This window comes from Ammospiza caudacuta, chromosome 10, assembly GCF_027887145.1.
Source record: "Ammospiza caudacuta isolate bAmmCau1 chromosome 10, bAmmCau1.pri, whole genome shotgun sequence".
Classification (NCBI taxonomy): domain Eukaryota; kingdom Metazoa; phylum Chordata; class Aves; order Passeriformes; family Passerellidae; genus Ammospiza; species Ammospiza caudacuta.
Genome location: NC_080602.1, coordinates 7,441,845 through 7,461,396, shown reverse-complemented (window position 1 = coordinate 7,461,396; position 19,552 = coordinate 7,441,845). Strand labels below are relative to the sequence as shown.

At 53.7% G+C, this 19,552-nt stretch overlaps 1 pseudogene; it reads left to right on the top strand.

Moving 5' to 3' along the window:
• The first annotated feature begins 3,753 nt into the window (after nt 1-3,753).
• On the top strand, nt 3,754-18,434 carry LOC131561697 (serine/threonine-protein kinase pim-1-like; annotated as a pseudogene).
• The last annotated feature ends 1,118 nt before the right edge of the window (nt 18,435-19,552 follow it).

Genomic DNA, 19,552 nt, shown 5'->3' with positions numbered 1-19,552 from the left:
CATGACCCGTTCTGGCTTTGAGGGAATATTTCTGCTATTCTTCCTGCTGGATCCAGGTGCCATTTTCTGACTGTAGAGCACTTTCAGGTTATTCTGACAGCCTGTGTGCAGGGGAACAGGTTTGTTAACCTGAGTTCGTTTCCTCCCAGCTGAGTGCTGCTCACCCAACTAGGAATCCCTTGGAGTGAAAATAAAGTCCTAAGAGAAACACTCACAAGCCTGCAGTGCACTAAAATCACGGGCAGTATGAACTGCTGAACAGGGGTGAGATACAATTTCCTCATTCATGGAAACAAATTTGACAAACACTTGGGTTTTTGAATCCCATTATATTTAGTTGCAGTTTAAGCTAGAAAGTGCACAGCAGAGGGTTTGATGCTCTTACAGACTTCAGGAAGGTTTGGAACCTGCAGTATAGGTGAAATGTCACCCACATCTTTTCATAAAAATCCTTTCTTTAGGATTTTTCCCCCTTCTGAGGAGCTGTGGCCTCAGCAACCAAAGGTAAACAATGGTTATCTGCTGCTGGGGAATGCAACAGGTGGATGTGTGATTGGTCTCGGGTGGATGTTTGGATTTACTGACCACTCAAGGCAGAGCTAGGTCTCGCTCTCTGCTGAGACACAGCCCTTTGTTTATTCATTCTTTTTCTATTCTTAGCTTAGCTAGCTTCTGGGAACTTTCCTTCTATTTCTTTTAGTATAGTAATAATGTAATATATATCATAAAATAATAAATCAAACCTTCTGAACATGAGGTCAAGATTCTCGTCTCTCTCTCCACCCTGAAGACCCTTGCAAGCCCTGTAACAGGTGACCAACTGGCAGTCATAGCAACTCTCCTAAATAAATTCACTCTAACTGTTATGCCCTCCCTCGACCTCAGGAGCCTTAAGAAAGGAGACTCCAGCCTGTACAGCTCTCAGAAACCAGTTGATTTCTCCTGTGACCACACACAGAGCCTCTGTGTTGCTGTTCCCATGACCTGATCTCTCCTGCTGATTCAGCTCACACAGAGCCTGTACCATACCTTCTGGAGCATTCTGTGGTTTTCCTCTGAGGTGGAGGATTTTTGCCTCTTCTACATCAAAACCATTCAGATTCACTGCCCAGGCTTTCTGTTGCTCCTACAGAGACAAATCACCCTCAGTGCAATGCATTTAAACAAGTCCCACACTGCAATTTAAACAGACACCTAAGTCCCCTTCTCTTAGAATCTGAAGATGTTTGACTGTGCTGCAAGGGTCAGTCACACAGAGGCAGGTCAAAGCAGTTTTTCCTCACACTTTCATACATCGTCCTGCTCACATTTTCACACAATGGCAAATTCAGTGTCATTGCCAGTGCGAAAAGCCACAGCCACAAAGCGACCAAATGCTTCACAAACAGATTTCAGAAGACAGTGTAAAACATTCCAGAAGTGCTCCCTGTGCAGACATTGTCCTAGAATAGCTACCACCAGCAGTTTCACTTTGCATAGGCTCACAGCTTTGTGTTTGTGTTGCCTGCTACATTTTAAAGCCTCATTAGTCAAAAGCTAAATTTTGCTACCAGAAGCAGCATAGGCTTAGAGTGCATGGCAGTCTCTACAGCTTCAGTCTCATCCTAGGCTCCTGAAGCCCAGAGCTGCAAGTAGTGATGGCTGGGACTTGTCAGTCCCGTGTGCCCCCTTGATAGAACCTATTGTTCACTGCTCTGTAAAGGGGCAGGAAGGAGTAGCGGTTGTTGAAGTAATTGTAACTTAGCAACATGCTCACCTTCTTGGTAGGGGAATCCTCAGCAGGGTCATTCTCTTTGCTTAGGAGGAAATTTGCCATCTCCATCTGCATAATGCTGCGTTTGGGAATGTAGCGATCCCCCCTGGCCTTTGTGGGGTAGCTTTGAATTTTGGATCCAGATTTACCTGCATTCACATATGAAAATATTGTCTTACAGCTATTTAACAGCCTGTATTAGAGCTTTCACAGGAGCAAACCCAACACTCTTCCACATCACACCCACCAGACAAGTAGGACTCTGAGGTCTCATGCCACACAGTCACAACTAACTTATATTTTCCTCCCTGCCACCAAGTTGGTTAGGGACAGTGTGGTGCAACTCCTTGGGTCTAGTGCAACAATTCCAGAGTCCAGAGATAAGGGGAAGATACAAAAACGCTCACAGGATGTAAAGCTGTCAGCTGACAGTCCTGCCCACACTCGTCCTAGCATACAGCTGTGCCAGCAAGGCTCAGCTGGGCGAACAGCAGCTGGCCAGCCCCAGTGCTCAGAGCTCTGCCCCTCATGCTGGCAAGGAGGTGGGTGGCTGTCAGGAGCACAGCCCACCTCCTCCTGCCTGAGCAGCAGCCGGTAGGGCAGCGTGGCAGGGAGCCCAGAGCCCCGTGGCTACGGACAAGCAGCCTGGGCCAGGCTCCCACACTCAACCTCTGCCGCCGGTGGCCGGCGCTCACCGGCTGTCGTGGACGGCGTCTTGCTGGAGCTGTGGGAGCGACTGGCCGGCTTCAGGGGCGACACGCCGACGGGGCTGGGCCCGGGGCCGCTCTCCTTGGCCTTGCGCTGCCATCGCGCAGGCGGCGCGTTCGGGATCAGCGTGTCCAGCTTCAGCAGCCCGTGCAGGTCCGCCTCCAACAGGAACTGCGCCGTGGTCCTGCGGGCGGGCGGGGTTAGCCGTGCCCACCGGCCGGGCTGAGCCTACTCCGACAGCCCCGCCGGCCTCCCCCCACCGGACCGTGCAAGCGCTCCGGCCGCTCCTCCCCGCCAAAGCACACCCCCACTCTCCCCAGCTGCTCCTCGGGACACTCCGTCAGCCGATACGCCCTCCCTCCGCTCCTCGGGGCTCCTTGATCAGCCGGCACCTCTTCCAGCCGCTCTTTGGGGCTCCCTCCGATAAGCGACATTCTCCCTTCCCCTGCCCGCCTCACCACAGCCTCCCCGCTCGGGACTGCGCCTCCAGGCCGCCTCTCCGGCCCTGTGGCACGCTCACCTCAGCGGCGCCGCCGCCGCTCGGCCGCCCCGCAGCATTTCAAACGGCGGGCGGACGGGGCCGCGCTTGGCCGCTTCACACCCACCGGCCGCGCACTGTCCGGCGACGGCCGCGCGACGCAACGCGATTGGCTGAGCCGCGGGACGGGGCGGAGCGCTCCGCTCGTGAAGTGAGGGGGCGGGACCGGGGACGGGACCGGGGGCGGGACCGGGGGCGGGACCGGGGACGGGACCGGGGACGGGACCAGGGCGGGGCGTTCTTGCTAAGGTGAGGCGATCCGGGCCGGGGGCGCGGCGGCGCAGGAGGAACCAGGCGGGGGCTCGGGGGGAACAGGAGTTTATGGCGGGGTGGGGGCGGTCGTGGCTGCCCGCGGCTCCCAGCCGCTCATGAGCAGGTAGGACTGGTTGGCGATGTCGGTGCTGGACAGGCAGCCCCCAGCGTGCTCTGGCGGCGGGCCCGCCTCACGCCGCGGGCCGGGCAGCACCTCCAGCAGGCAGGGCAGGACGGTCTCCTCCGGCGGCTGCTTGTCGAAAGCATGGCCTGGGGCGACATGGAGTGGACGGGGTAGGGGCTGCCCTTCGAGCTGCCCCCGGGAGCAGCTGAGTCGCCCTGCCCACCCACTCACCTGGCCGTGTTTGCTGCTTTCCTGGAGGAAGCTGCCCAGAGCACGGTGCAGCTCAGGAACGGGCGGCCAGAGTTTCTGCTTCATGTTGCTGGCTACGCAGGAAGGGGCATCGAATTGACCCTCAGACTTGAGGTGCCCTAATGCCCCATGCAAGGTGCCCAGGCTTGGTGCTGGACCCCCCCGCCTTCCCCCGGCACAGCCCTTACCTGTAGAGGGAGGGGAAGGTGCAGCGCAGCCCCAGGAGCGCTGCTGAGAAGAGCAGCGGCACCACCGTAACACTGGGGATGAGCCAGCCTGCATCGGAGGAGGAATGCCGGAACTGTAGCCTTTCCCAGAGCCACCATCTCTGAGCCCCTCGCAGCCCCCTGCCCCGTGCCCCCCTCCCCATTTCCAGCACTGTCCGCCTCTTGCCGTCAGCCGTGTGGCTCCTGCGGCCGCGGCCTCCAGCCCTGCCCCTTACCCGCATCGGCCACGGCATCAACCACAACGGGTTTGGGCCCGGCGCTCCAGCTGCCCCGGTACCACGGCCCGCTGATTTTTGAATATTTTGTCCTGAGAATATCTGACAGCCACAAGAAAGTGAAGCATAGGGTGCTGGATGTGCTGGCTGAAATCACAGGGGCCCTGAAAGATGCCCTGAACCCGGTGATCATTGGTTTGGTGGAAAGAATAACAAAGAACCTGAACTCAAAGGATCCCAGGGTTCGTGGGGCAGCTGTGAAAGCACTGGGAGAATCCATTGCTCATTTGGGTCAGGCTGAGCCCTGGCAGGGACTCTCCTCAGCTTCGTCTCTGTCTCTCCTGCACAAGAGAGCGCTGAGTGCCTCGACAGCTGCTCTTGTCTGGGGAACACTGCAGCTGACACCCGCCAGAGGCTGTGCAGGTGCAGTCCTTATGCACCATCCCCAACTGGCTGGAATGGGATCAGCATTTCCCAACAGTCCCAGGAGCCCTTGGCTCTGTGCTGCTTGTCTGAAGAGCAAGTCCTGGGCTACAGCTCTGCTACAGTTCAGGGGCAAAGGGGGTTTGGAGTTTGCTTGGGCCCCGTCTGACTTCCCAAATGAACAGCTTTGGTGTTGGCATGAAGGGACACTGACCCATCAGAGCTTCTGCAGGGCAGCCACCTGGGAGGCTCTACATTAGAGGCATTAGCTGCCTACTTTTCTTCTTTGTCTTCTATGTTCAAAGGGGAACTTGTGATTCACCAAGTTCATTTCTTTATATCAAACAGGTATAAACCCAGCTGTCAATGGTGCCTTGTTCCACGTGTTGTTTTGCATGGGGCAAGATGGCCACAGCAATTAACTACATAGGCAAGGGCTGCTCTAAACTCCTTTGCCACACACATTTATGTCAGCTCTGAGAATGCTGCACTGGGGAAATATGTCTGAAAAAAGGAGTGTTGAAGAGGCAGGTCTTCAAGAGGAGCTTCCACTTTCTCCTCCCCAGCTGCTCTCTGAATTCAGGAACTGCCTGACTCAGTGCCTTTCTGTGACCCAAGTATGGGGCTCTTCCTTTGTGCTCTGGGATGCAAAACCTTTTCACTGCTTCCATGTGACTGAACTCCTGAGGTCCCTGATGTGAAATGTTTTAACACAGCTCCTGCTACAGCAGACAACTTTGGATTTACAAATGTGAGAGGAGAGCTTTTCTTTTGGAATTTAAAACCCTGCCAAGTAGGCTGGAAGGAAAGAAGAAAAGGATTCAAAAATCCACAGAAATGTACTTTATTTTATAAAATGGGACTGGCCCTGCCCTTTCTCCTATGACCTGAGCAAAGTGAGCAGGAACGTGTGTTTCCCTTGTAGATAAAGTGTCCCTGCTGAAAGAGTTCAGCTACCAATGGAATCACCTGAGTGGCCAAGCCCTGCTGGATGTCACCGAGCGTATCACAGGCTTGGCCTCCCCTTCTGAGCCCAGAGCTCTTCCCAGGGAGCATTTACAGGGAATGCCTGTGAGCAGACAGCAGAGCAGCTCCTCCAAACCAGGAGGTGCTGAGCGTGTCCCTGCTGCCCCATGGCCAAGGCAGGTGGGTTTGGCAGGTTTTCCCTGGCTGCTGCAGAGCTGGGCAGCACCTGAGATGGGGGCGGCGCTCGGCCTGGGGCTGAGCTCTCACTGGGGCATCTCAGAACCACCTCCAGCAAAGGGAGGGCTAAAAATGCCCCAGCTGGCTCCTCTCTGGGGAGCTCAGGGGCATCTGTGATCTTTGAGGGGAAATGGTGGCAAATGCTGTTTCAGGGCATCCGTTTGTTTTGTCCTCACAGAATTCTTGTTTTTCTCTTGGAAAGTTTTGAGGCTGAACCGTGCAGGGCCTGGGAGTCACAGCTTAGGTCAGAACTCAACAGAGGTACCAGAGGCACGGGTTTAGTGCAAGGCAGCCTCTGGGGCACAGGGACAAAAGCAGAGTGCTGAGGCTCCTGCCTGTGCTGTCAGAGGGGCCTTGGACTGAGCCTTTCAGGGTGTGCAAACAGTGTCTGCCTGGGTCAGCGCTGCCCAAAATGCTACAAATGCAGTTGATAATTGATTCCTCAGAGGAGCTTGCTGTGTCAGCCAGAGCCAAGGAATGGAAAAAGGATAATCTCAATATATAGCAGAGAAGATGATTGATAGCCTTGCTTTAACTGGGCTAAATCCACTGCTAAATATGCCAACATCTTTGAATGCAAGGTTTAATACACTTTGTGTCTTCATTAGGAATCTCAAAAAGGCATGTTCAGCAATTGGGAATGTCAAAGGCCCTTAAAGAGCTTTTGAATAAAGTAGATCTCCAGCAATAGGGCATTTAGTTTAGCAGTTCTTTTGATCTCTTTTTCAAATAAAGGAATTAACCATAAATTAGGACTACTTTAGAAAAAGCAGATGTTCTCTCTGAGATTTAGCAGGACCGGACAGCTGTTCCTCACATTCAGTAGTCACTGATGTCTTTAATTGCATTTTAATTCAAATGAATTCCCATTTTAAAATGGGTACCATAACCCTTTCCTGCTTAGCAGAATTGGTTTTGGGTACTTGCAGGAGCTCTTTCAATGTTGATGTGTGCTGGTGGATTAACAGCATAGAGAAAATCAAGTCTCTTCTGCCACAGAATACTAAATTGCTGCTAAATAACATTTTGTCCGATCAGAAAATAAGAATGGTCTCCAGAGCATTTCAGGTTTTCATCTCTTAGCCAAATCTGCCTGTTGCAAGGAGCCTGTTGGTAGTAAATATTTGTCCGTGTTTGATACAGTTCAGTTCAGAAAATGGGCAGAGAGATTTCAGAGACAGTATGAGAAAACACTCGTGTTTTGGTTACATTTCAGTCCCCTGTGTAGCATTTTTCTTTCTCTATGCCCCTATTTCAGTGGACATATAAGAAAAAGTGCCATTAACTTTGGGAGGGGAAGTGGCATTAAAATGTGGAGATGCCCAAATGCCAAGGCAATGGGGTCTGGGTAATTATCTAAGACACCCTGAGGTTTGAAACAGGTCTTTGCTGGAAGCCCCTGAAGCATTCTGCCAAAGACCCCAGCTGGCCACTGATGTTTCTCATCCAGCTGTCAGGCAGCAGCCATCTCTGGTGGGCTGGAGTTTTGAGGTGTGTTCTAACCCTGCCCTTTGCTGTGTGCCACTGAGCACAGGGAAGAGCCAGATTAGACATTTGGCACTTGACATCAAAGTTACAAAAATGGAATAATTACTTTTATTAGAAATCTCTCCATTTCCTCTCTATGGTGCATTTCCAAATCTTCAGTGCGGGTTTAGACAACTTCTTAATGGAAATCAAAGGCAATTGGACATTTCACTCATTGCTCATGCAGAAAGAGATTGTGAAATAATTTAGTAAAGGTAGGAAGTCTGCCACAGGGACAAGGCTCTGGTTGGAGCAATTAGTGCTGAGGGGTTGGTGGTTCTGTTTCCAGGATGCTCAGCTGCTTTGCCTGTTTCTGGACCAAGGGGCTCTGGGTGCTGTTTTGCTGCTCTTGGCCAGAGAGGCTGGCAAGAAGCAGAAGCAGAGGCAGATCCTTGTTGCAGTGAGGCTGGTGGGTAAGGAGCTGTGTCTCTGTCCCGGCAGTGCTTGTGCAGGGGGTTCATGCCAGGAGCCCTGAAGTTGCCCAGCGCGACGCCCTGCCCGTGCTCTGGTCCTGCCTGGAGAACAAGGCGCTGCCTGTGCGGAGCGCCAGCGTCCGCACCGTGGCCACCAAGCTGGCCTCTGCCCTCTGCAAGGTGATGGGCACCCAGCTGAAGGAATGTGCTGCCAGCAAGCCTCCACATGTGCGGGAAAACCTCTCCAAAATGCTGGGCTGGTGAAGGCGAGATGTTCTCCAGAAGGCTGCGGAAGCGCTGAGTTGGACACCTCTGGATTTGCCTTTTGAGCTGTGCCAAAATGACAGAATCCTAAGGAAGGGTGTGCATCTGCCCCACTCTCTCCATTGCCCTTCCTAGTCATGGCATGGGGGCCTGGAGCAACTCCAGATGGAGGATAAGGTGAAGGCAATCATGGCTCAGCCTCACGCAGAGGTGAGGGGGGAGCTGGGCCAATCTCTGCTGGCAGGAAGGGTCTTGTGGCAGCCCAGAGAGGCTGTGCACATTGCCAGGGAACAGCTGTGCCCTGCATGTGCCCCTGCAATGAGCTGTGCTGCTGCCAGTGCCCCTGGAGCTGTGGGGCTGCTGAGCTGTGGGGCAGGCAGAGGAGCAGGAGGGTGCATGTGCAGCTGAGCCATTCCTGGGGAGCACAGGGCTCTGGGCTCCCTGCTGTCCCAGGGCAGCCCAGAGGCCAGGCTGGGCCTGTGCCAGCTCTGGGCAAGTGGCTCAGGGTTTGCCCTGGCCTGCCTCAGTGTCTGCCAGCAGGAGCATGTTTCCCTGTGCAGCTGTTTGGACATTTCCAGGAAATGTGTCCCATGAAATACAGAGCTTCAGATGCTTTAGGTTTGCATTGTGGCCTCTGTTAAACTTTGCCTCTCTGTTAAACTTTGTGTCTCCATTTTGCAGATCTGGCTGGTTACAGTCTTACCGAGAAGTTTTCTCTGGACACTTCCGATGTTCCCTCACCCACAAAGTCCTCGCCTCCCCTCCAGAAGAGCTCTCTTTCCTCCAAGCTCAGGAAGAACCTGCCGCCTGTATGAAGAGTGTTTGAAGAAAAGGATTGATGCATTAGGCTTGATAGTTACAGCTGTACATATGTTCTGATCTTTAGGTGTAGTTTTGAATTAATGTCTTTTGATTCTGCATTTACGTTTTGATGACATATTTTTAATTCTATATATTTTATTTTGATGATGAAAAACGTAAATAAATAAAAAAATTGAAAAAAAACAAAAGGAGAATGTGAGACCAGGACCTGCTAGCCTAGAGACTATGGGAGTGCAGCTCACTCGATGTGCCAGTGTCTCACCACATCCTTTCCTCATTGGGCCTCTCCTCTTCCTCTTTGGCCATCTTTTCTTTGTGTCATTTGTGCTGCTCTTTGTTACTTGGCAATACAGCAGGGCCACCATTGACCTGTTTGGGGGACAATGGATCCAAAAGATCCTGTCTAGTCAAAGGTTTTCTACCTAGGTGTGTTCTGTGCTCACCAAAGGCCTGAGCAAAGAAACCAAGAGAAGTGTGCCCAAATCCCAAAGCTTTGCTCCTTTGCAATCTCCCACTGATCTGGCTCACAGGTGTCTTCAATCACAATTCCATAGGTAAGAAGAGGTCATGTATTTCACTGGGAAATGATGCACTGCTTTGGCAAAGTCACCTGTATGTATATTTATCCGGGACAGCAGTGCAGCTGTGTTGTTTGCACCTTGTTTGCAGAAGGATGAGTGCCCTGGGAGGCCAATAACAAGTGACAAGGGTTCCTCAAATCTGCACTGCAGCCTGGCTGCCATTCAGCCCAGAGCTAGGGGATCATTTGTTCCCGTGGACCAGTGCTTGCCAATGGAATGAATTCCTGCACAGCTTGAAGAAGCAATTCTGGATTCAGCTCCAGCTCTTGGTGGGCTGCATGATCATTGACAGTGCTGCCCTTCCAGAAATTATTCTGCAGTTTCCTTTCATAGTCATTTGAAGCTTTTAAACTTCACATTTCAGTTTGCTTTGCCTTAGGAGAAAACACTTTTGGGCCCAGTGCAAACTGTAACCTTTTGGCAGCAAAGTCCTTGTGGTTGCCTGTTGAAAGCGAAGGAAGCCAATCAGCCACTTTATATAACAGTGTTAATTAACTTCATGCATATTGCAAAATCCAAGGTCACGATAGGTTACAGAGAAAACTCTAACCCCTCCTTTTGTTTACAATACCTGTGGTTTGTCTATTGAAAACAGGATCAGTGTTCTCAGAGAGCCCAAGGACAGAATGTTTGCCTGTTATGGGAAGACTGTCTGAGAATCTTATTGTTTATAAAGTGGTGCTTGAGAGAGCCTAACTATTTATAGAATCAAGCCTAGGAAATGCTTTACAACTACCTTTTACTTTTCCCTCAACTGTATACCTTCATGGCCTCTTTCTTTAAGCCGTGCTAGAACCAGACTCTCCACAGTTGCCAGCTTCTGATGTTACACAATGTCACCTGGCTGCCTGTGTTTGCTTGGCTCTGGGTCTAGTCCCGGCCTAGTAAAGCCCAGGCAGGGTGGAACGTTGCAGGGAAAATTGGTCCATGAGCTTATGGGGTTGCCATCAGCAGCAGAGTGAATGTGCCCTTTGGGGATTCCTCTGGAGACAAAATTAGGGACCTACTCCATGCCACAATATTCTCTTAGATCTTTCTAAAATATCCTGTAAAAGGCTGTGAAACTTCACATCTCCTTGCACACCCACTGTTTGAAGAGGGGCATTTTTGTCCCTCCTCAAAGTCATTGCTCTTGCACATCAAAAACATGAACATCCACCAACAGGAATGATGCATGGTCCTGCTGCTGCTGCTCCAGAGCACTGGGCAGGGCAGGCCTGGGTATTACCAATATGAGCACTTAATTAGCATTTCATGCTCCTTCAAGCTGTCCAATCTCAGGGATTTTTTTTTCAAAGCAGCCACTGCACCATCCCTAGGGAAGAACAGGAACTGGGAAACAGACACTGCCAGCCTTGCAGGGGTGTGAGAGAAAACCTGACGTGTCTGCATCAAAAGATGAATGGGAAGAGTGTAATGGCCAAAGCAAACACTTCGTTAGGATAGCAGAAGCAGTTCTTTACTGCATGCTTGCATGAAGATCATTTGGGATCTCTTTTTTATGTCTCATGCAGAAAAGGAGCTCTTAATAATACCATGCTACTTAAACCAGATTGGGATGCAGCTCTGTAGTGGTTCACAGTGAAGCAGACGGCCTGCTTTGTCACTGCCAGCCCTGCTGAGCCTGCGAGGGACTGTAGTGTATCCCATGCCTGTTTTGCCTCCAAGCAGAGCTTGGTTTTCCTTATTAGTGTGGAGTAATTACAAGAGTAATAAAATGGACAATTAGACTGGCCACTTTGGAGGATATGCTCATGCTTTGGCATGTCAGTCCTGTACCTCATGCTCCCACAGCTTGTTACTCATCATGAAATATTTAAACAAAAAACCTCCGCTCTCATGTTACATCTGAATAAAACTGCATCAGATCATCAAGAATTCTGCTGACAGGAACAAGACAAGAGCCTTCCGACACTCACTTGCAGCTGTCCCGGATTGCTGCAGCCCTTTGTGCAAAGCTGCTGCAGACAGAGTGTTTGGAGTTGGTTTGGGCCTTTATGAAAGATCTGTGGAGCAGTGTGCAGGGCTCTCCTGGCAGGAAACTGTTTGTCCAAGCCCAGGGACACGGTGCCGGCAGGAGCGGAGCGGCCCCGCTCCCAGCCCGAGAGTCTGTGAGCTGAGCCACGCCGGGGAGACAAGGCAGCGAGGGGCTCCAGCCCAGCTGCTTCACTGCCCTGCCCGCCCCATGGAGCTCTGCCGTGGGAGAAAGCCGACACCGGATGAGTCCCCGAGCTTCCATCAGCTGCTGGAACTGCTCCGTGACAGCTCCTGTTCTTCTGAGAGAGACCCCGGCGCCTTCTTGGAACGCGTGTCATGGGGGATTCTGTTTGATAATAAACTCTTGGGGGTTTTCCACTTTCATCTATCAGTAATAATTTCCCATTGCTGGAAAGGGATTGTTGGCACACTTTAGAGGAGACAACTTCTTGCACAATATCCTGTTTGAAGTTGTCTCAAACTGTGTGAGACAGATGGCTTCACACAGGAGCATCCCCAAGGCTGCTGAGGGGAAGGCACAGAGGAAGACAAACCCAGTATTTCTGAGGGAACTCCTTGACACCAAACCAACCTGAGCTGTCAAACAGCAGACCTGATGTTTCGAGACATGGGCCACAGGGGAAACCTTTCAGTGTGTTTGGTCCAGGCTGGGCTATGCTCGAGGCAAAGGTGTGTCAGTGTGTTGGATAATACTCTTTTCTTGACCTAGAGATGGGGCAACTGAGAGGTGTTTTCAAAACTTTTATTCTATTTTCAGTCTCATGAGAATGGTGAGACAATACAGATGTTATAATTCACGCCATCACCATCAGAAGCCAGCTACTTCCTAATTATAATACATTATAAGCATTTCTTGGTCTATCAGCCTTTTGCCATGCCATGTTGTAGATGCCTTGAAGCCAATTCTTTAAAAATACTCTTTGTGGGTCCCACAACAATGCATCTTCCATAGCTCTGTTTTTCCAAAATCTTATTTGCTAGGCCATCTTTTGGAACTTTTCCAGCTCCATTTCTCTATCAACAATATCTGTCCTATTCCATGGCATTTTTAAGTTAGTGTTTCTTGTCTCAAGATTTATATACAGATTCATACTGTGTGGGCCTTCTATTAGGCCCTAAAAACTTTCTACAAATCCATTTCCCACATCAGTGCACTTGGCTCCTTCTCTCCTCATTGTGCCTGGCAAGCACAGGAGCCCAGAGCTCCTGCAGAACCCATCCCAGCACTCAGTGGGAGCAAACTTGTGTCCAGTCCTCACCCGGAGCTGCGGTGCCCAGCATTCCACCACACTGCAATGAGGAACTGTTCCTGCTCTTTCAGAAGGAGCTAAGGAGCTTTGGCCTTCAGATCAATTGTCTGCAGGCTCCTGCAGTGCCTGGTGCTGCTCCCTTGCCAGAGGCACCCCAGGCCAGGGGGGCACATCTGGGCTGCTGTGTCTGGCTCTGGGGCTCCCTGTTCTGGGCAGTGAGGAGGAGCTGCAGAGGCTCTGCAGGACTGACAGGATGGGCTTTGGGGCTGGCAGGAGAAGCTGAGGGACCTGGGCTGCTGGAGCTGCTGAAGAGGAGGCCCAGGGCTCATCCTGCAACTGCTCCAAGTATTCTTTCAGAAAATCCCAGAATCAGCAAGGGTGGAACAGGCCATGGAGATCATCAAGTCCAATCCGTGCCCTGACACCACCTTGTCTCCCCTGGGCCTCCTCTCCTCCAGGATAAACAATCTCAGCAGCTCCCTCAGCCGCTCCTCACAGCTCTTGTGTTCCAGATCCCTCATCAACCTTATTGCCCTTCTCTGGACACACTCTCCATGTCCTTCCTAAATTGGGGCCCCAGAACTGCAAACAGCACTTGAGGCGCTGCCCAAGCAGTGCTGAGCACAGGGGAAGAATCCCTGCCCTGGTCCTGCTGGCCACACCATTCCTGATCCAGGCCAGGAGCCACTGGCCTTCTTGGCCACCTGGGCACACAGCAGAATTCCAGCAATTTGCTGGCACAGAAAATTACCATCTGGCAATTTCCCGGTGCTGGCACATTCCCCACCCAGATCTGGTGTGCACTGGCACTGCCAGTGCCCACATCTGGAAATTTTCCTCATCTGGCACCACCCATATCCAGAATTTACTGGCAAAGAAAGCTAAAACCTGGCAATTTCCCCTTGCCAGCACTGCCCAATCTGGAGTTTGTTGGCCGCAGGATCCCAAGAAATAAGGAAGGAAAGAAGGAAGACAAAGAGGAAGGCATCCAGATCCAGTCCTTCCTGGAGCCTGGAGCCTGAAATGGGCTGTTTGCTGGCACTGCCAGTGCCCAAATCTGGAAATTTCCCTATTCTGGCACAGCCCAAGTGCAGCAATTTGCTGGCACAGAAATCCAAAAGCCGAGGTGTCGCAGACATTTTTTCACATAAATCCTTTCTTTCAGATTTCTGCCTCTTCTGGAAGGCAGAGGCCTCAGAAGAGAATGTAAACAATTGTTATCAGCTGCTGTGAAATGCAATAGGATGCACCTATTTTGACCTGTCATTGTTTCATGTTCCCATGTTTATAAATAAGGGCCAATCACAGGAACAAGCTAGGGACAGAGTCCCTGGACACAACTTTGTTATAGATTCTTTCTTTCTATTCTTAGCTTAGCAACAGCATCTAAAACTTCTCTCTCTTTATTCTATTTAGTATAGTCATAATGTATTATATATCATATATCAATAAATCCAGCCTTCTGATCAAGAAACAAGATTCACCGTCCATCTCTCACCCTCAGCGACCCACTCAGGTCCCAGTAATACTGAGGCAGCTTCCTGCTACTGGGTCTGCCACCACCCCCACATCTTGTGTTTCATGTAACCAGAACCCAGATTTGGAAATTTCTCAGTTCCAGCAGAGCCCAAATCTGGCAAATTTCTGTTGCTGGCAATGACTCCACCTAGATCTGGTGTTTGCTGGGACTGCCAGTGCCCAGATTTGGAAATTTCCCGGTGCCTTCACAGCCCAGGTCTAGCAATTTGGTGTTAGCTAGCTTAGGAAGAGAAGTTCCTCAGACTGTGACTTTCCTTTTTCTTGGAACTGTTTAAACCTGCTCTGGACTGAAAACCCAGACAAACACTGACAGCAGCAGCTCACACCTGTGGCCCCCCGAGCTCTGGGACGCTGCATTCCAGCACCAGAGGGACTTAGAAGAGATGAAGTGAGTCAACTACAACCCACAAAAAGGACTTTCTGAATTTGCCATCTCTTCAGCACTGTCAGAGGTTTTATTTAATATTATTCATTTTTCGTGCTTGTGAATACTTTACTCGTTAAAAAAACTGAGATTTTTTTCACTTTTCTCAAGGGAAGTCTTTTCCTGAACTAGTAGGGGGAGGGGCCGCTTGAACTTGCTTTTTAGACAGACCCCTTTTGGAGGTTTCCTCCCCAAATTTGCCCTAAGCCAGCACAAACAGTCACAATGAAAATTTCACCAGTGGCATAATTTCCTGATGGAAAATCTTGTGACAGAAGCTCAACCTTGTTCTCCATGAGAGATTTTTGGGAAGAGCAGACAGGAGAAGACTCCTGGAAAACTGAAACAGCTTTCCAGATGTGAAATAAAAGAAACAATCCAAGGTGTTTTCCTCTATTTATTTCTATGCTCCCCTTTTCTATGTTGCATCCCAGTAATTCCAGATGCATCTCACCTCTAGGATCGCTGACTTAGGGATTTTTAGACACTCTAAAATACCATGAGCCACACAAATTTCCTTCCCCTGTTTTTACAGGGAAGCAACACTGGAGATGTAAGTGCAGTGCTTGGGTCAGGTAGGAATCTTACCCCAAGGGAAGGTGTCCCGACAGTGTTTGACCCTCAGCAAGGACAATGCCCAGCAGCGAGCGAGGGGATCGCTGTGCCAGCGTGCAGGAGTCAGGGCTCTGCATTTGGGCTCAAGGCTGCAAAGTTCCCGTGTTTGGGCAGACGGAGGGGCTGTCCCCGGGGCGCGCGGGGCTCGAACGTGGGGCTCGTGGGGCGAGCGGGGAACGGACACGGGGACGAACGGCCCCGGTGCTTCAGTTGCAGCGGCGGCAGCGGCGGCAGCAGCGGCGACAGCAGCGGCGAGAGCAGCAAAACAGATAATTTAAAACACGCTTTCCCCTATTTTTCTTTCTCTTTCTCTTTGTCTCTTTATTTCTCTTTCTCTCCCTTTCCCGCTCTCGGGCACCCTTCTCTCGGGGTCCCTTGTCCGGCGTCCCTCTCCTCTCCCCGCCTCCCTCCCCCCTGCAGGGCCGGGCCATGCCCCCGGCCCGCCCCCGGCCCCGGGCGGGGCTGCCCCGTGCCCGGCCCCGGCCGTCCCGCCGCGGTCTCGCCTCCGCCCGGCTCTGGGTGTACTGGCGGTGGCGCTGCCGGGCGGGCATCGGTGCCTGGGGCGGGGGCGGCATCGCCGCCCTTCGGCTCCGCCTGGCCCGAGCCCGGCCCCGGACTCGACGCAGGCTCCAGTCCCGACCCCGGCCCCGGCTTCTCCCGGGGCCCGCGGAGCACACACGCGGCGCGGCCGCTCCCGCCGCTTCCGCTGCGGCTTCCCCGGCCCGAGCTCCGCCACTCGGAAGTGCAGCCTCCGGCCCCGAGCCGCCGGGGCCTGGGGCGGGTGGGGATGCCGGGCCCGGGGCGGGTGAGGGGCGCTCGGGGGCCGTTGCTGGACCCGGGCCGAGCGCTGACAGCCGCGTCCCGCCCGCAGGGAAGGCGCAGGAGGCCCTGCAGGAGCGGTACCGGCTGGGATCGCTGCTGGGACGCGGCGGCTTCGGCAGCGTCTTCGCAGCCACGCGGCTCTCGGACGGCGCCCCGGTGAGCGGCGGGGCCGGCGGCGGGCGCAGGCGGAGGGGGCGGAGGAGGAGGGAGGAGGAGGAGAAGGTCGGGGCGCGGCGGGACGGGCGGCGAGCTCACCCCACTGCTCTCCCTCGCTCGCAGGTGGCCATCAAACGCGTGCCGAGGGATCGCATCCGGCACTGGGGCGAGCTGGTGAGTGAGCGGAGCCAGCGGCAGCAGCCGGGCCGTGCCGGGCGAGGAGGAGCCGGGGCCCGGCGCGGTGGGAGCCGCCGTGAGCCCTGCGGGGAGAGCGGGCGTGGGTTGAGCGGGGCATGCAGAGCATCCCGGGCTGGCTGAGGGCTCCCAGAGCCCCGCACGGCCTCGGCTCCACTGACGGCGTCGTGCTCCTCCCGCAGCCCGACGGCACCAGCGCACCCCTGGAGATCGTGCTGCTGGCCAAGGTGTCCGGTGGCTGTGGCGGTGTCATTCAGCTCCTGGAGTGGCTTGAGTTCCCCGACAGCTTCCTGCTGGTGCTGGAGCGTCCGGAGCGGTGCCAGGAGCTCTCGGGTTTCCTGGCGGAGCGGGGGTTTCTGCCGGAGGAGGAGGCGCGGGAGCTGTTCCGCCAGGTGCTGGAGGCCGTGCGGCACTGCACCGCCTGCGGGGTCCTGCACCGGGACATCAAGCCCGAGAATGTCCTGCTCGACCTGGCCAGCGGGCAGCTGAAACTGATCGACTTTGGCTGTGGCGCCTTCCTCCAAGACACAGCCTACACCCAATTTGCAGGTGAGCCCTCGCAGGGGGTGCTCCTGGGCATCTCGTGGCCCAGCCTAGGTGCAGCACTGGGGCTTCCCCCTATTGCAGCCGGGATGGAATTGATGCTAGAGCCGAGTTGATTTGGGTGGGGTGTGAGGGCGGCCAGCTCCCAGCCCTGCTGACAGCCTTCAGCACCCACTGTGCCCTGGGCTGGGGCTGGAGCTGGGGCAGCCAGCCTGACACAAACCCCCATGGAGGCAGCAGAGAGGGGGGTCTGACCCCATTCCCCGGATGGTTTGGTGTGCAGGCAAGGAAGGGCTGGACTGCTGCGCTCTCCTTGTTCACCTTGGCTTATTAACATTTTTGGGGGCCATGCAGGTGGGGAGGAGAGTGGGTTTTCTCCACTACTGGGTGGGTTTTTCCTTTGTGTGTCATGGTTGGGCTTTCCCAGGGATTGTGCTGCCCTCTTCCAGTCCAGTGGCTTCTTTTCCAGCCGCGAGTTTGTGCACAAGTCCCAAGTGCTGGTGAGAGGGCAGCGCTCACCCCGTGTGCCTCTGGGGCGGCCCCCACAGGCCCAGGGATGCTGGGGCCGGGCTCTGGGAGCAGCAGCAGCCCCCTGCTGAGCTGTGTCTGTGTTCCACAGGAACCCTGTCCTACAGCCCACCAGAGTGGATCCAGCACCAACGCTACCACGGCGAGGCAGCCACGATCTGGTCCCTGGGCCTCCTGCTGTGCCACCTGGTCATGGGGAAGCACCCATTCAGGAGGGGCCAGGAGATCATCCGGGGGCGAATCTTGTTCCCATGATGGCTCTCTCAAGGTGGATCCTCATCTCTGGGCACGGGGGGAATACCAGTGCTGGGAGACAGCAGCGGGCTCATGGGCAAACCACTCTGGCAGCTGCTGAGGAGGTTGCACATGTCCTGCTCTCCTGCTGTCCTCCAAACAGAGCATCCATGGGGAAGTTTAGGCCCAGCTCTGGTCACACCCAGCATGATCTGGGCATGGGAACAGGAGGGCAACTTCTCCAACTGACTGGTGATTTCTGGTTTCTCTCCCCAGAGTGCCAAGATGTTATTAAGAGGTGTTTGTCCATGCAACCCTCGGACAGGCCATCCTTAGAAGAGCTTTTCTGTCATCCTTGGGTGAAGGGTGTTTCCCTGCCCTAGAAGACTGAAGAAATCCACGTGCACAGTTGGATCCAGGGACCTAGCAGGTACCAGCTCCACACATCTCTTGGCAATCAGTGGCAAAGCAAACCAGGCTGGTTTTGTCCTGCCTGTAGCTCTGAGCAGGGGTCAGCAGAAGGGAACATGCAGCTCTTGGGCTGGAGCTGAGCTGGAGACCCGGTGTGGCAAGCACTGGTGGCCACCATCCCCCTGGTTTTGTTTGTATGGTTCAAGGATGGCTGGGGCCCTGGGCAGAGCCCTGACAGCCTGGTCTGACCCCAGGGAAGGAGAAGGAGCCCCTGGAGAAGCTGTTCCAAATGGGGCTGGTGCTGGAGACACCAAGGACAACCTCAAGGATGATAATCTCTTCCTTGGCCTGGCCAGCTGAAGATGATGGACTTGGATTCTGGCACCTTCTTCAAAGCCAGGCTCCAGGTCCAATTTGCAGGTGAGTCTATAGGTAGGGGGTTGCTCCCGGATATGGGCATGGCACAGCTGGGCACCAAAGGTTCCCCCTTTGCTGGGGCAGATAAAATGAATTCTTCAGTCAGCTGCCCAGCTGCTTTTTGGCTCTGGGCAGCTGCTGAGGGCTGGATGTGCCCTGGCTGGCTGCAGGCTGGGCACATGTGCTGCCCTCCTGCTCTGCTGCCAAAGGCAGCAGGGATGGGCAACTCTGGGCACAGCCAGCATGGCCTGGGCACCGCAGGCCTTGGCACAAGGGCACAGGAGCCCTCAGCTGACGGGCGGTTTCTGCTTTCTCTCCTTGCAGCCGGGCTCTGCAGGTGCTGAGGCTGCTCTGGGCTCTGCCAGGGCTCAGCTGGGCTCAGCCCTGGGCCCAGCTGGGCTGGCTCTGCCCTCACATTGCTCTGACAGCTCTGCATCAGACAAGCCCGTTGTGAGCACAGCGCCTGAGCTTTCTGCTTTGGCAGGTGAGTGAGACTCTGCTGCAGGCCCAGAGATTGCAGCTGGGGACACACATCCAACTGGCAAGGACCCAAACTCTCCACAGTCCCAGCTGAACGCCTGGATCTGCACAGGGTGTTTTGTCTGTCCCATTCTTCCTTCTTGATTGGCTGGAATTGTGCAATTGCACTTTCTTCCTCCTCTAGAAGTGCCACGAGTGGGCCAAAGCTGGCGAGTGGGCCGTGCTCCTGAGGCAGTGCAGTCTGGAGCTGGTGGATGGAGAATTGCCCTTCTGCACTTCCATACCAGAGCAAAAAGCTGTCAGAGGGACTTTGTGACTCTAAGAAATCCCTGAAAGTTTCAATGGGAATGTTCCGCTCATTCCCAGGCTGAGAAGGAAGGTCGTCTTGTAAAGGATTTGGGCTTTGAAAGAGTTTCCATTCCCAGTCCTGCTTGGAGCTGGAAGGGCACAAAGCAACTTCCTCTTGCCTCGACCACAATTTAAAATAACAATATTGGAAACAATCCCCAAAAACTTTTTAAAAAGACTGCTGAGGTCAGTAAGATGGATCCATGCCATCAGCACATTTACAAAGTAAATAACTTTTCTTTTCAAAAGATCAGTTGCCTCTTAATTCAAAGTTAGAGATGACTTTTCACTGC